We start from the raw sequence: 15,614 nt of genomic DNA, 5'->3' as shown, positions 1-15,614 counted from the left end.
AAAATTGCCCGTAGGTGTGACTGTGAGTGCGAATGGTTGTTTGTTTGTATGTGCCCTGCGATTGGCTGGCAACCAGTTCAGGGTGTACCCCGCCTCCTGCCCGATGACAGCTGGGATAGACTCCAGCACGCCCGCAACCCTAGTGAGGAGAAGCGGCTCAGAAAATGGAAGGATGGATGGACCTAATGGAGTATTGAACGCAGTCTTCCACTCATCTCCCTCCTTCATCCTCACCAGGTGATAGGCATTGCGCAGATCTAATTTTGTGAACACCTTTGCAGACTGCAAAGGGGCAAACGCCGACTCCAACAGTGGGAGAGGATACTTATTCTTTATCGTGATGCCGTTGAGACCCAGGAAATCGACACAGGGTCGCAGGGTCCCGTCCTTTTTATCGATAAAGAAAAATCCGGCACCAACTGGCGACAACGAGGGACGAATCAACCCGGCAGCTAGCGAAGTCGAAATATAATTCTTTAATGCCTCTTGCTCTGGCTTGGAACTGTGATACAGCCTCGCACATGGTAGTGGAGCCTCGGGAATCAACTCTATGGAACAGTCGTATGGACGATGCGGAGGCAAAGACTGGGCGCGATCCTTACTGAACACTAGTTGCAAATCATGGTACTCAGCTGGTACATTAGCCAAATCGATGTGCTCGTCAGAACTCAGAACTGTGAGGCTGATGTGCTAACCAGTCATCCACTGTATGTATGTAACTCTCTCACATTGTACAGATTCCAAGTGAATAATTTCGATTGACAAAGTATTGACAGTTTAATTTTTCTTTACCGTTTTGTGTTTTCGATACGCACTTACGACTGATCCGGGGCTGTTCCCTGCAGCATCTGGAAGCACATTAGAGCGTCGGAATGGTGTGACGCAGTAGTTCCGACCCAGTGGATGAACAATTTTGGCGTATCCGAGGACACTTTTGATGATCTCTGCTCTCAGCTGGCTGCTGAAACCTCAGACTGACAATGGCAGGCTGGCCACCCAGCGGTTCATGTACAATAACGAATCAAGCAGAGCCAGAAGAACAGCTGAGCATGGATTTGGAAGACGAAAAGGCAGGTGGAGATGCCTGTTAAAACGCAATGACTGCCACCTGAGCAAAGTGAAGTCTATGGTCGTAACGTGTGTTGCATCAACTGTGTGAACTGAATGGGGATGACTTCCCGATTCAATGGGGAAGCCCCCTTGTTTTAGAAACCTCCAAAAATTGTGCATGAAATATTCCAACGAAGTCATGTAAATTGAGTAAAACTGTTGAACTTTTATAATGCAGCATTGCCCACAACCCTTTTACATTTATATGAATAAAAATTAAGATGAGAAATATTGGTCACAGTATTAGATATTTACAACGTTATATTGAATGTAACTTCACACAGTGCCTGTAAATAAACAGAATACTCTTCAAAATGGGGAATATTTCCTAAACAAGTGAGAGAGAAGTGAACCAACCTGCTCTGTGAAGCACAATTAGAGGCTGCAGAATGAAAACAGCGTCCAGTTGTTGACGTGGATCGTTCTCCTCTTTCGGTCCCCAGTTCCTCCTCGTACTCTGCTGTCCTTCTTGCACACATTTTCACAACACTTTCCATGAGCGGAAACAGAATGCACATTCATTCAAGAGCTGCTATCAACTCCAACTCACGCCAGGCACTCCACACACAGACTGCCTGACTTGAGCTGATGTTCAAGCTTAAATGTCCCTTTGCTCTTTCATCTTTGCTGACATCACAACAGCCAATCACCAGGCACGAGCGACTCTACATCAAAGTACGTCCATAATTTCAACGCTGCAATAATAAAAGTAACATAATAATATTATAAGCACCACACATCTTGCTGTGTTTCTATATTGCATTTTTTTTACATTTACTTTCCATTGTATTAATTTCCCTCGCTGGCCTTGTTGGTGGTGCACCAATGACGTAGGGAAATGACGACACAGAAATGAGGCATTTTTGCGAGCAATGGGCTAAGCGCGGTTGGGAAACGCTAAAAATATTATTTTGCGTAACTGTAGCATTCAAAAGTCATACAATAATTACTGTGTAAATCAAAACAATAATAAAAATTGCTGCAAATGAAAACAACAAGGCTATAAAACAAAACTTATTGAATTTCAAGCAAAAATAAGACAGAGATTATCTAACTGAAGCAAAAAAAATAAAACATTACTTGCTGTGGAAATATTTTTTGCTTGCGATGACGATATTTGCGTGTGCACTCCTCAGCTTTTGGGCAAAAAGAAAAAAGAAAAAAAAAAGCCTCATGAAGGTTTGAGGTTTTCCTTCAATTTGTGCCAGAACAGATTCGGAGTCTGTGAGAACAACAGTGACATCTGGTGGACAAAAGAAGTAACCGGCAACCTACATCACTAAACTGTGTGAAACAAGACTCTCTCGTTATCTTATCAGCAATAAAAGGTCAAATACGATGTTGGTCGTTGTAGTATTTACATAGGTCCGTTTGTGTCCATTTAATTTAATTTAAAATGGGAATGCATTACAATGCTATGTGCAATTGACTTTGGGGAAGATCCTGTAGTATATTTTAATCGTAACACAATCAGAGTTTCTTTGCACAGGACAAATGGTTGGAGACCTGTATTCACACCAACTATCTTTTCTTTGTACTTCTACATCAAAGGACATCCTTTAACCAGTTATATGTATATTGGGGTTTCCTGCTCGTCCCTGACAGAAACCTGTCTGGGGTTTACTCCAGGGGTCGTGGTCTTCAAAGAGGACTGCTTTGCATTATCGCAGCAAAGGGCCCCGGGGGGGGAGATTGACCAGACTAAGAGACGACAGCAGACGAGTAGGGGAATTTCACGCACTCAAAGAGGCACCAGCAGGCGAGTGCGATTCCAAATATGATCATGAGGAGCACCATCCTTCCGGGTGGAGCCAGGGAGGCACGAAAGACACGCTAAGAGAAGGAAAGCTTGATAAACTGAGATCCAGGGGTTTTCGGGGGCTTTTTCGTAGTTCTGGCAATGTAAGCAGCTGTTATGACACTATTCAATAAATTGAATTAGCCCAAACGCCAAGTGTCTCTAAGTCTTCATTCATCCCATGCCCGACGGACGTCGGAGTTCTCCCAGGTGACCTCCGACTCGGAACCACAGGCGAAAAAATCCACCACAAAGTGGCGTCACGAACAGTATTCTTTGCAGCACAGCCGGGCAGAGGCGACGTGGGGCCGCTTCAGATTTCATGCCGGCTAGAAGGTGAGCGTTTTCTCACTGTTTGAATATGGTGGCCGCGCGCCGCTGACGCGAGTGGCTTATGTGCTGTATTGAAACGGCAAGTGGGGACGTTCCTGTGCATCTGTGTCGGCGGGGGTGTTTTGAAGCTTCGTCTAAAATTTGTGCTGGTTATGTACCCGTCGAGGGAATGGCCCTCTAGAATGAATGATTTAGACACGCAGGGATGTCAAAAGAAGTTTTAAAGTGTTAACAGTAGAATGCTCGATTTGGGACGTGCGCTTAGCTTCAGAACGGATGCGTTCACGTGGATGTCTGAGCTCGCATGCTGGCGTGATGTCAAGTCAGGCCGTATATTAGCAAGGCACGTCACCAGATGAGTACCATAGTCCATAGTCGTTAATTACCAATTGAACATAACCTGGCCAGGTTACTATTTAGCAGAATGAGTGTGCAAGTGTAGTCTGAGAGAAGTGACGTCGGTGGGCCATGAGAGGCCGCCAAAAGCGAGCAGACGCGGGGATTGGAGTTAAGTAATTACACGACGCTCTCGGTGGGAAGACGAGGGAAAATCTGAGGCCGGGCGTCATCCAGTGTGAGCAAATTAAGTAACAGACGAGGTGAGCTCTATTTGGGAATGAAAGAGACTCATAGTAGTCCTGGAAAAAGACCTGTGGACTAAGTGTGTGTGATACGAATACTCTGTGTGATACGACTTATTAATTGTGTACACAATATGAAGAAAACCCAAGAACTATAATAAATATAATTATATTAATCTATGAAAGAGCTATAAAGCGCTCTAAAGGGTACCCATTATCTTTATAACAAATACAAGTAAGGTCTAAGTATTGGGTGTATACATAGGCGGGCACGGCGATATTTTGGATGATAAATTAATGTGGCGGACAGCGCGAGTGCCGGGCGGGCGTGATCACGTCAGGATTGCGTCGTGCTGTTCTATTTCCGGGTCAACGGAGCTGGCCAGTGTCCCCAGAGATGCAGGCGAGACACGACCCCGGATGTTTTTGATGGCATAAACGCTTCACGCTAGGAACACAGGCGGTTGAATTGGTGTGGCCGCGCATGTGTTACGGAGCCGTTAAAACCTGAGCGAAGGCGAATCGAGGCGGTTCTGGCTCACTTCGGGCTGCATGCGGCGTTTGAATGAATGGCGGACAAAGTGCTGGTTTGGATGGTTGGTATGAACATGAGGTGAAACTTATCGTTGGACCCTAGCGTGACACCAGGAGCTGAAGAGGGCAGCGAGGAAGTGAAATGGTGGGTAATGCTTGGGTTGTCACGTGAAAATGGCTTATGTGAGGAATGAAAAATGCGCAGGAAAGATTGACGTGTTCCGTTTATGTGCTCCCGTAGTGCCCGGTGATGCCGCGGCATTACGGACCGGGGAAGCTGGCTGTAAGCTGTGTCAGGCGTGGGGAGGCTGAGTCCAGTGTGACCGTTGCCCACCCCAGCGGCAGGCACGCTGTTCACGGGCGGGCAGTTGACCCCGTGAGGTGGCCGTAACTGTTACCCGATAGGGAGAAACGGGCAGGAGACAGTTGTGGATGTAAGGGGGGCCAACTTGCTATGCATTTTGGTGTCCGCCCCGCCCTGGGGAAAACAGTAGCTCGAGGGGGTCATTGCTCAGCGTTAGCGTGCGTGCGAGCGGGGGTGTGGGGGCGGGGGCGCTGACTCACCTCGCCTTGGAGTATAAACTTCAGGCCGAGAATAAGGACGAAGTGGGTTGATAACGATCATGGAAGCGGGTTATTTGTTGCGGGAAGTGAGAATGGCCTCTGTGTGTTGGTACTTGTGTGTTGAGTAATGTTGTTGATTTTCACGACCGCTGGCAGAAGTTAAGGGGAGGATGGCAAACGCGATGGGACACACTCATTACGATGGTGACGACAACAACAATGCGCCGCGCCAATGTCTTGTTTCTGTGTGTGCGTGTGAGTGACTGTGGGGGGACAAAATGAGGAAAAACCTGATCATCACTGGTGCTCGGGAGAGAACGTTCATTGAAGGATTGCTTGAGGTATGTTCACATACTTTTCATACGATACGGCTCGCAAGCAGGCAACAAAATGTTATGTACCCTAGCAAGCGCAAGCACATACGGTTGTACATAAACATGCCGTCGTTCCGTTGAATCATGCCCGAAAGCTTCGGTAAACATTGGTTTGTTCATGAGAATCAATGTTCATAACGGCGCACAAGTATTTTGTCAACGGCAAGCCAGGGAGGTGATGCGCCAGTCACAAAACGCAATCCTGGTCTCCGTCAAGTTGCGCTGCCGGAGAGTTGTCGTTGACATGTCACACTACATGGAAGATATTATTTTTTTTTAATCTAATTTGCCAGACATAATTTTGGCTTCATAGGGCCAAATCGTTTGTCGTGAGTTAATGTCAGGTTCAAACAACCGAGAACATTTAATAAACAATAAACAAGGAAGACAAGAGATGGTTTATATCCTCGCGAGGAGACCGGTTAGAGTTGTTCGCAGTTACAATCTCCTACAGCTCTGAGCACACTCTGCCGATCCCTCTCTTTTTATTTTCTCAGGGCGGTTCCTAGTTACACAGACGCTGCTGCTATCTTGAGATAAGGGCACACACAGCAGCAACGTAAAACAATCACATATATGACTCTGTGCAGATGCAGATGTGTTCTTCATCAACGCTGATTGCTTCAACCTTCGACCGCAAAATGTTCCAGCTGCTATCTTTTGATGAGGGCACAGTCCTCTTCACAGACGTCAACTTTTATGATACAATCAACCTTATACTGCTAAATGCATGCTTTGAAATCGTTTTAGAGAAAACATTAGATAACTAATGTACATTTATTCTTATATTTCCCTCCTGTTTATCACATATTTGCTCAAATTCTCATATCACCATACATCAGTAACTTCAGTTAGATTTTTGAGTGTAAGATCATTTTTATGAAAACACATGCATTTACTCTCAGAGGCAATGTTAATCTTTATTCATAGTCACGTGGATCTGGAAATAAATTCGGCAGGTCATCATGCACGTCATTATCATCATTACTGTCACTACCTTCAGCGTCTTGACCAAGTAAAGGATACATTTGAGCCATTTGGTTCTCCATGGGTGAGATTGTTGTTATCAATCTATTCATGAGAGAATGCAGACAAGGAATACAACAACATCCACACAAGGTAAACATTTCTGCAAAAACAGCTATCGATACCAAAATTGAGGACACCACGGCTTTGCGTTTTCCAAAGGCATTCATCCCGGAGTTCCACATGGAGGTGTCAACACCATTTTACCATTCAGGGTTCGGAGTCGCTCTATGGCCTCGGTGAGACTGCCATCCGTAGCTGTGTTGTTGGGAATGAATGTGCAACGTTGTTCTCCTGAACATAGCACATACTCCTCCTCTCAGCCAACAACATGTCAACAGCTATCCTGTTTTGGAATGCCACAAGTGATGTGGCTGATCGCTGTTCATGTACAGCTTCAAACCCACTCAGTGTCCAATTGCCCAATTTTTGCACGTTGTAATGGATGTAGTTGATTCTGTCTACATTTTTGTTGGTTGTACACCACCAACAGATCGAGGACTCAAATCCTGCAGCTATTTGATACTCGAATTTGTACTCACTTAAAACACCATGGGGAACACCAACGGCGTCAATGTATGTTGGATCATTTTGGGTCTGCCAGTCTTTTCTGACGTCGCCAATGTTCTGGCATGACAGTGGATAGACTAGCTGCTAATTCTTGTTAAGACATGGGATGTGCTGATTCCGGCAACAAGGTTACTTGAGCACAGAGACCTGTTACATTCTTTGGCAATTTATCAAATAGTTTAGCATCTCTACACCACCACAAGATGTCCCCTCTTGGCTACGGCTTGAAGTTAATTTCTACCACTATTGATACTGTAGGAACCTGAATTTTATAATCACCTATTACTTTCGAGGTTCCATGCGTGTTCGTTTTCGTGAAAGAGCTACAATTATAACGACGTGTTAAAAGTCAACCAATTTATACCTGACAGAGGAGTCTATACATTTTACAGAGCTCTGGGTCAGTAGCTACGCTTATCCTAGCCTCAGCAGAGACAGCGCAGACTGAACAAAGCGATCTGTTCTTGCCCCCGACTTATACAATGTTTGAAAGAGGAAGTATGGAATCGCTGTCATCTGATTGGTCCATGGTCCCATTTGACGTCCTCATTGTCCTGCAGAATGATGACCATTCGCTGCTGGCTCCAGGCGCGGTTTGCATCTTATGTCCTCAGTGGCTCCCCGCAGCCACCTCCTCTCCGACATCTGTTCTCCGTGGCCTCCACATGCACCCTGGTGGGAGCTTTCCTGCAATAAACTCCCACACCCTTATCTGATTTCCACTTTATACAATACTGCAATAAACACCCTTGTTTACTCCCAGACCTTTGTGGAAAACATAGGTTTGTGCTTATCAACTCTCGTCACAGGAAACACGCTGTCCCAACTCATACATGTAATTCCAACTCAATCTAATACATGTCCTGTAAGGTACCTCCAATACGTCTCATAACCTTTTCCAGTTATCTGTTTGGTGTTTGCAAACCCCTTTAAATTAGTAATTTGGAGCCTCAATTTAGTCATTGTGTTTGGTGCTATGGTTACCCTAATTGAATTATTATATGCCCATGAGACTATCCAGGGAATGACAGGAATTGGTGTTCCTGGCTGTCCGCTACTATGTCTAACCCTGTGTAAGAGTAAGGGTTGAGTGGTTACTTTATGGTCCGTTTGTTTAACTTTGGGTGATTCCCACAAATACCATACTAACAGAAAAATCTAAATAACAGATAGCGTTGACATCCCACACCCCATAGTTGATTTTAAACACTTAGGGGTCATTCTGGTTGAAATATGCCCTCTACTTTAGTTTGGTGTCTTATAAAATCTTCACTGACTTTCGGGTCTTCCCAGATTCTAAACGTCTGAGACCACCCTATTATCAGACTTTTGCTCAATTCCCTTGTTGGAGTTTTCAACCAAAATGCCTTTTTTACAATGTGTCAAATGAATCCAAGTTGACCTTTCTGCTATCTTTACAGCTGTGGGGGTTATCAACAATACTTGGAATGGGCCTTGCCACTTAGCTGTGTACCACTGTTTCTTTTTTCACACTTCTTACAATCACCTAGTCTCCCGGCTCCACTAGTTTGGCTTCCTGCTGGGAGACAAAAGGATCCTCACCACCTTGTTTTTGTGCTTGTTGTTGTTTTTCTAAGATTTTTCGCATGTCGTCAGCTAAATTAGCTTCATCATTTTTTTCCCCATTGGTTCTTAAATTGAGGTAGTTTATAAGGCCTTCCAAACAATGTTACATAGCCTGTTAGCCCTGAAGTACTTGTTATGTTTATATACAGCTTTACTAATTCTAAACACTGTGTCCACGGCCTTCCTGTTTCTTCAATGCACTTTTTAAGTCTGTTTTTTATTGTTCCATTCATCGTTTCCACTAATCCAGCACTTTGAGGGTGGTAAGCACAATGATTCTTTATAACATTACTCCTATCTTTTTCACAATTTGGTTAACAAAATGGGCACCATTATCACTGTATATTTTTTCAGGAATACCATATCTTGGAATGATCCATCCATCCATCCATTTTCCGAGCCGCTTCTCCTCACTAGGGTCGCGGGCGTGCTGGAGCCTATCCCAGCTGTCATCGGGCAGGAGGCGGGGTACACCCTGAACTGGTTGCCAGCCAATCGCAGGGCACATACAAACAAACAACCATTTGCACTCACAGTCATGCCTACGGGCAATTTAGAGTCATCTTGGAATGATATCCTTACAAAGTGCTTTTGCCACTGTTAATTCATCTGGATGTTTGGTTGGGAAGATTTCTATCCATTTTGCAAAGGCTATGATGACCAAACAATATTTTTTTCCCCTCACTTTGGTTTAATTCTATAAAGTCCATATGCATAATTTGAAACAGGTATTGTGGTGTAGGGAAGCGTCCTCTACGTAGTCTCAAATTACCTTGTGGATTGTGCCTTGCACATGGCAAACATGCCCTATAACATTTTTTTGAATAATAATTAAAACCATAAGTTGTATAATGTTAATGTATCTACCCCACCATCCCTCCTGTTGAGACATGTGTTACACCATGACTCATTATAGCAGCCCATTTGTATAGATTTTTTGGTAGGATAGTTTGATTATTTTTTGTCATACATAGATGTCTTTTGTAATGTGGATAAGAGTTCTGCATGTGTAACCAATTTGCCTGTTGATGATATCATTCCTCTATTCTTCCAATATTGTGCAAAGGTGTGTACTGTGGCAAATGCATATTGACTATCTGTGTAAATAGTAACATCCTTTCCTCTCATTATTTTACACGCTTCTGTTAACGCTGCTAATTCTGCTGCCTGAGCTGAGTAATTTGATGGTAACCGCTCAGCTTTTTTTACAGTGTCTTTAGTCACGACTGCATAACCTGTTTGTGTTTTCCTTAGTTCATTTTTCTTAGATGAGCCATCTACAAATAGGACTTCTCCTTTTTTTAAAGGCTGATCTTTCAGGTCACTTCTGCTTTTGGCTGTTGTTTCTGCAAGTCTTGACAATCATGTTTTATTTCACAAAAAGCTTTTTCTGCTTCATCAATCCACTTTAAGGGTGATGTCATTTTGAGGTCTTCCTCAGACATCATTTTACTCAGGTGCGCAATGATTTCCGCATAATTTGGAACCCAGATTCTACAATAATTTGTTATCTTCTACTGCTAACACGTGTCTGTCCTGCAGCTGCTTCTTTTTATTAAGGCTTGAGTAGGTGGTATCACATTCCATGACCTTTTAAGGATGTGGTCAAAGCCTGGAGGTGTGGGGGCTTTATTGCCTTGTGAAATGTGCATTATAGCACTCCTCCAAGCTGCTCTTGCTTCCAATGAACAAGGGTGCTGTCATCTCAATACAGTTACAGCAAAAATGTATTATTATTATTTTTTTTTTACATGTTTCCATGTCTGGTGATGCCACCAATACATCATCTACATAAAGTAAAATTTGACTTCCTCCTGGTGGTTGAAATTTAGCCATACTAGTGCTAATTACTTGGGAATAAATAGCTGGACTTTCACAGTAGCCTTGTGGCAATCTAGTAAAAGTGTAACTTTATCCTCAAAATGTAAATGCAAACCAAAACTGACTATCCTTATCTATGGGTATAGAAAATAATGCATTGCTGATATCTACTACAGTAAAGACTGTAGCATCTGGCCTGAATGTATTCAACTAAGTGTATTCAACAAAGGTCAGGCACACATGGAGCTTTTTGAATGACTGCATTATTTACCGCTTGTAAGTCTTGCACCATGCGGCATCCTACAGATTTTGGCACTTTCTTTAGTGGGAATATTGGAGTGTTGCATGGCGAGTCATCACATTTTACTATTACCCCAGCAGCAATCAAATCTTCAATTTCTAGTTTGATGCCTTCGTTTGCATCCTGTTTCAATAGATATTGTCTCACACATGGTCTGTATTCAGTTTTCGGCCTGATTTGTCCTGGTAAAGTTCCTTTTATGAACCCAACATCTGAAGGTCCTTTAGACCATAACTTCTCTGACACTTCCTTCAACAAATCTTCCTCATCCTCAGTGAGCATTAAGTCTAATTTTTGCTGAGAATGTAGGTGTATCACTTCTTGTGCCTGAATTGTCCAAAATAGTGCCTTTCTTTCTAATCCTGTTGAGGCACTTATTTCTGTATTGGTTGAAAAGGTAACCCCATCACTTGCTCTCTCACCTTGTTCAACTATTCTCCCTAAGTCTTTCCATTTTTTATGTCTATTTTTGTACAAAAAGATGTGGAGTGGAGTCCACATTCTAAACAGTGCACATTCTAAACAGACCACTAAACATTTAATGTCACTCCTACAACTGCTGTGCTTTCTGTATCAGTGTATAAATAAGTCACAGTGACTCTGGCTGGTGTTATTTTTGCCAATTTTCTCTCATACTCCACATCTGGACCAGGTGTACCTTTGTACCAGAGTGTAATATGCAAATCATTGTCTGACATTTTGTCTTGTAATTTGGGGATCACCTTTGTCCCTTCAGTCATTAATGCTGTTGCTGTTTCTTTTTATCTTTTATTATTTTATTTATTTATTTCAGCATGGAGGACGTGATTTACATACTCCTCCAAGGTGTCTGTAGGCAGGCCAATGTAATGTTTGTTAACCCAGCTGCGAATTCCATCTTTTAAACCTGCATGGAGAGCATTCTTCAACTGCTGTTGAAATGGCTCATTTACATCTCCATCCTCCTGCATGAGTCTTGAATACAGTTGTCATTCTTACTCTGTATTCCTCAAAAGGCTCATCATCCTTTTGTTTAACAGTGTAATTTTCTCTCTGTCTGAAACGCTGGGTTGCTCGGTTAATTAATCCTTGCACCCGGTGTCCCAATTTGCGACTATCATGGGCCAAAATCCAATTTGCATCTCTTGGATACAATGGTCCTCTAATATTATGCCAATCTGGACCCATGGCTGCCATCCACACTTGTTGGATTTCTGGACCATTTAAGTTATATGATCGCCTTAAATTTTCCAGTTCCTCAACAAACTGGTTTATGACTGCTTTATGTGGTGTCAGTCTTTCTAATTTGGAGGCGGTGGTAATTTTGGATAAAGGGGGGCAGTTACACCTCCCCCGTTTTCATTTACTTCAACAACTCTCTCTTCTCCTCGACACTGACCTTGTTTAATCATCCTCCTTTCTATGGAACATAAATTATTTTTCCTTCTCTACACATTCTCTCTTTCTTTTCACATTCTTTTTCCTTTCTTATTTTGTCTACATTCTCTTTTCCATTCTCTGTCTCCCTCTCAAATTCTCATCCAGTATTCTGTTTCCTCAAAACCATTTTCCTTCATTTTCTTAAGGTTTTTTTTTTTTTTTTTTTTAATGATTGATTCCGGCGGCACGGCGGCCGACTTGTGAGTGCGAATGGTTGTTTGTTTGTATGGGCCGTGCGATTGGCTGGCAAAAAGTTCAGGGTGTACCCCGCCTCCTGCCCGATGACAGCTGGGATAGGCTCCAGCACGCCCGCAACCCTCGTGAAGAGAAGCGGCTCAGAAAATGGATGGATGGATGGATGATTGATTCCTGCAACGCGGCTATTTTTTGTGTATTTAACTAACCATTAAAGCCGTGCTCAGTTATCCATGTGTCTAAATATTAAATTTTACAAGGATCCTGTCTTTTTCTTTTTTTTTAATGAACTTCCAATCTTTACAGTGCAGTGTATCCCTGGGTTTTATTTTACTACTTCCTTTCCCCATTTTAGAGAATTTGGTCCAGTTTGTCAACACCTAGGATGTTCTAAAAACTGGTTTCTTATCAGTAGGACAGCAACTAAAATTTTCTGTTGTGGTAATTCTCACTTCAACCTTTTCAGGTGGAGAATTCTAGCCTTTGCATCCACACCAGTCTGCTGTTTACAATACCACAGTTTTATATGAGATAAATACCTAGTGGTATTTTATTCATTTCTCAATCACACAAGCGCTTTATTACTGTGATTTTCACAGAATTTCAGTGTACACAGGACTCCGCCGTCCTTTTTCTACGGAATTTATCTGACTCCGCCGTCCCTCATATACCTGCCATTTACTAGTATTAACAGGGTTTTCCAACACGCAATGACCTCCAGTCATTAACGCACAATGACATCCAGTCATTCACTTCCCCCCTTTAAGGACGTTTAACTCACCACTGTTGTCTTCCCTCCATCGGAATGCCGTCAACCGTCAGATCCCAGCTGGTGGGTCGAGGTCCAGTCCTGGAAAAGGATCTCTAGGCTCTCTCTAGGGAGCCTGCCGTGGCCACGGTCTTTCTGGAGTCCACCACACCCGCTGGAATCCTTAGGTATTTTGGCATCCAGCTCGAAGGACCAGGTTAATCTCAGGTTCAAACAACCTAGAACATTTAATAAACAATAAAGACAAGAGATGGTTTATATACTCGCGAGGAGAACGATTAGAGTTGTTCGCAGTCACAATCTCCTACCGCTCTGAACACACTCTGTCGAACCCTCTCTTTTTTTTTTCCTACGGGCGGTTCCTAGTTACACAGACGTTGCTGCTATCTTGAGATAAGGGCACACACAGCAGCAATGTAAAACAATCACATATATGACTCATTGTGTTCTTAATCAGCGATGATTGCTTCAACCTTTGACCTTCGACCGCAAAATGTTCCAGCCGCTATCTTTTGATGCGGGCACAGTCCTCTTCACAGACAACGTCAACCTTTATGATACAATCAACATTATACTGCTAAATGCATGCTTTGAAAATACTATAAGAGTAAATATGGGATAACAAATGTACATTTATTCTAACACCTCGTTTGCCATCTGCCCTTGCTCTCTGCAAACCAGTGCTCACCTCTTGCGGCCCACCGACAACACAGACTCCTACCCTGCCAGACCGGTCCTCGTTGGAACCCTGCCAATCCCGGATTTAGTTCTCGGAGTTCCTTTGTTCGCTTCCAAGCTGCAATAAACTGTTATTCACAAACTCACCTCCCTGTCCTCTCTGCATCTGGGTCCGACTTGCAACCTGAATCCTAACAGCATAGTCTGGCCCGTCATGGACCCAGGGGACACGGCTCCCTTTCGCCAAACAGTTACCGGACAGAGCATGCTTTTTGGAGCAACACGACCAAGCCCTCACCCTGCTGACTCAAAAGTTACGTGACTTCTCACAAGCTCTCACATCCCTCCAAAATCAATTTGCCTCACTCCAACCTTGCGCAGAGCCGCCTGCTGCAGCATCCACAGCTCCCCCCTCACCCATGTAATGCGTGAACCATACGTACCCGCACCAGCCCCTTACGACGGCAATCTAGGGTCTTGTCGCGCCTTTTTGTTCCAGTGTTCACTTGTGTTTGAACAGCAACCACAGTCGTAGTCTACTGACAACGCTAAAATTGCCTACCTCATCGGCTGTCAGCGCTCTCGTGGACCACGGCGGAATGGAAGAAACGGTCAGCCGTCTGTGCGTCATATTCTTCTTTTTTTGATCACACGGTGCTCGAGAGGGACCGGAACATTTTGGGGCAACATTTTGGCGTACTTTGTGAGTTTTTCGTACGACTTTTTGACTCCAATTTGGGGCATGGTGCCCCAAGTGAACACATTTGAATTGGGGACACCTGGGGACAACCTGGGGAACCCTCATTTTGGGGCACAAGGCACTTAGGGGAACCGCGGCGGGATGGTTTCGTGAAGTACCGGCCGTTGGACACTAGAGACCTCTGCAGACCATCTTTTAACAGCCACCCACTTTTCCGGATACTTTTCCACGCTGCCGGGGGGGGCTTTGGAGGGCTTAATCAGGGGCACTCTTATGCGCTTTGGGGAGCCCTCCGTGTACATTTTGGGGGCACTTCCGGGGCTTTAAGGGGCACTTCAAGGAACTTTGGGGTATTTTGGGATCCATTCTGGGGCATTTTGGGATCCATGCTGGGACTTTGCTGGGACATGCTCTGGGTGACCTCCGGAGCTCTGTAAGGGGTACTTTTTCACATTTTGGGATCCATGCTGGGACTTAGTGCAAGATGCTCTGCGTGACCTCCGGAGCTCCATAAGGGGTACTTTGTTACATTTTGGGACTTTTGTTACAAAAATTGGTACGAGGGTGTTATCATTGTTTCTGCCCTACACTGCCACGAAACAACACGAGGAATATTTGTGAGGATGGCCCAGCGCGCCAACTTGGTGAACTTCGTTCGCAAAGTCTACGCATATGACCTACTTCTGACAAGATGTGACCACCAAACACGTGGTTCCTGTCCTCGGTCGTCCAGTAGCGGTCGGGGAAAATGTGTGTTTTGCAAGCAGAAGGAGTTTGTACTCATTTATCTCAAATAGAGCTTAATATACACAAAACAGTCAAGCTGCATTGGCCAGGAATCAGACCCAGGGCTCCCGCGTGGCAGGCGAGAATTCTACCACTGAACCACCAATGCTTGGTATGGTGGATCTTGCAGTTTGACTACATTCCAATGCTCTTGAACGGGTCGCCAACCGGATGAGCAGACCGCCTGGGGTGAATAAAGACCCGGATCCTTTGTTCCTTCTAAACAACGAAATGTTCTACTGTCAGGATGGCCGAATGTGTCCATTCTGGCATTAATTTCCTTTTTGTGAGTGCGCCTCTGCTGAGGGGGAATTCAGTGCTCACATGGCGAGTGACAATGTGACTCGGAAGGGCGTGATAAAGGCGGAAGCCTCCTCACCCCTCACCGATCTAAGCGCGAGTCGTGCTTACTTATAGGAATAATGTGCTCGTCACAGACTGTCAATAATGACCACCATTTTCACACAT

At 44.2% G+C, this 15,614-nt stretch overlaps 1 protein-coding gene and 1 non-coding gene across 2 annotated transcripts in view; one reads left to right on the top strand and one right to left on the bottom strand.

Moving 5' to 3' along the window:
- Nucleotides 1–15,614, top strand: part of LOC133473527 (uncharacterized) — a 42,881-nt gene that overhangs the window by 16,447 nt on the left and 10,820 nt on the right. The window lies entirely within an intron of this gene.
- On the bottom strand, nt 15,185–15,255 carry trnag-gcc (transfer RNA glycine (anticodon GCC)). Its single transcript has one exon. It is a non-coding gene; the product is annotated as a tRNA-Gly (tRNA).

The sequence above is a fragment of the Phyllopteryx taeniolatus genome, unplaced genomic scaffold (assembly GCF_024500385.1).
Source record: "Phyllopteryx taeniolatus isolate TA_2022b unplaced genomic scaffold, UOR_Ptae_1.2 contig_28, whole genome shotgun sequence".
NCBI classification, from domain to species: domain Eukaryota; kingdom Metazoa; phylum Chordata; class Actinopteri; order Syngnathiformes; family Syngnathidae; genus Phyllopteryx; species Phyllopteryx taeniolatus.
Note: the sequence above shows the minus strand (reverse complement) of the source record. Positions and strands in the feature narration are given on the sequence as shown.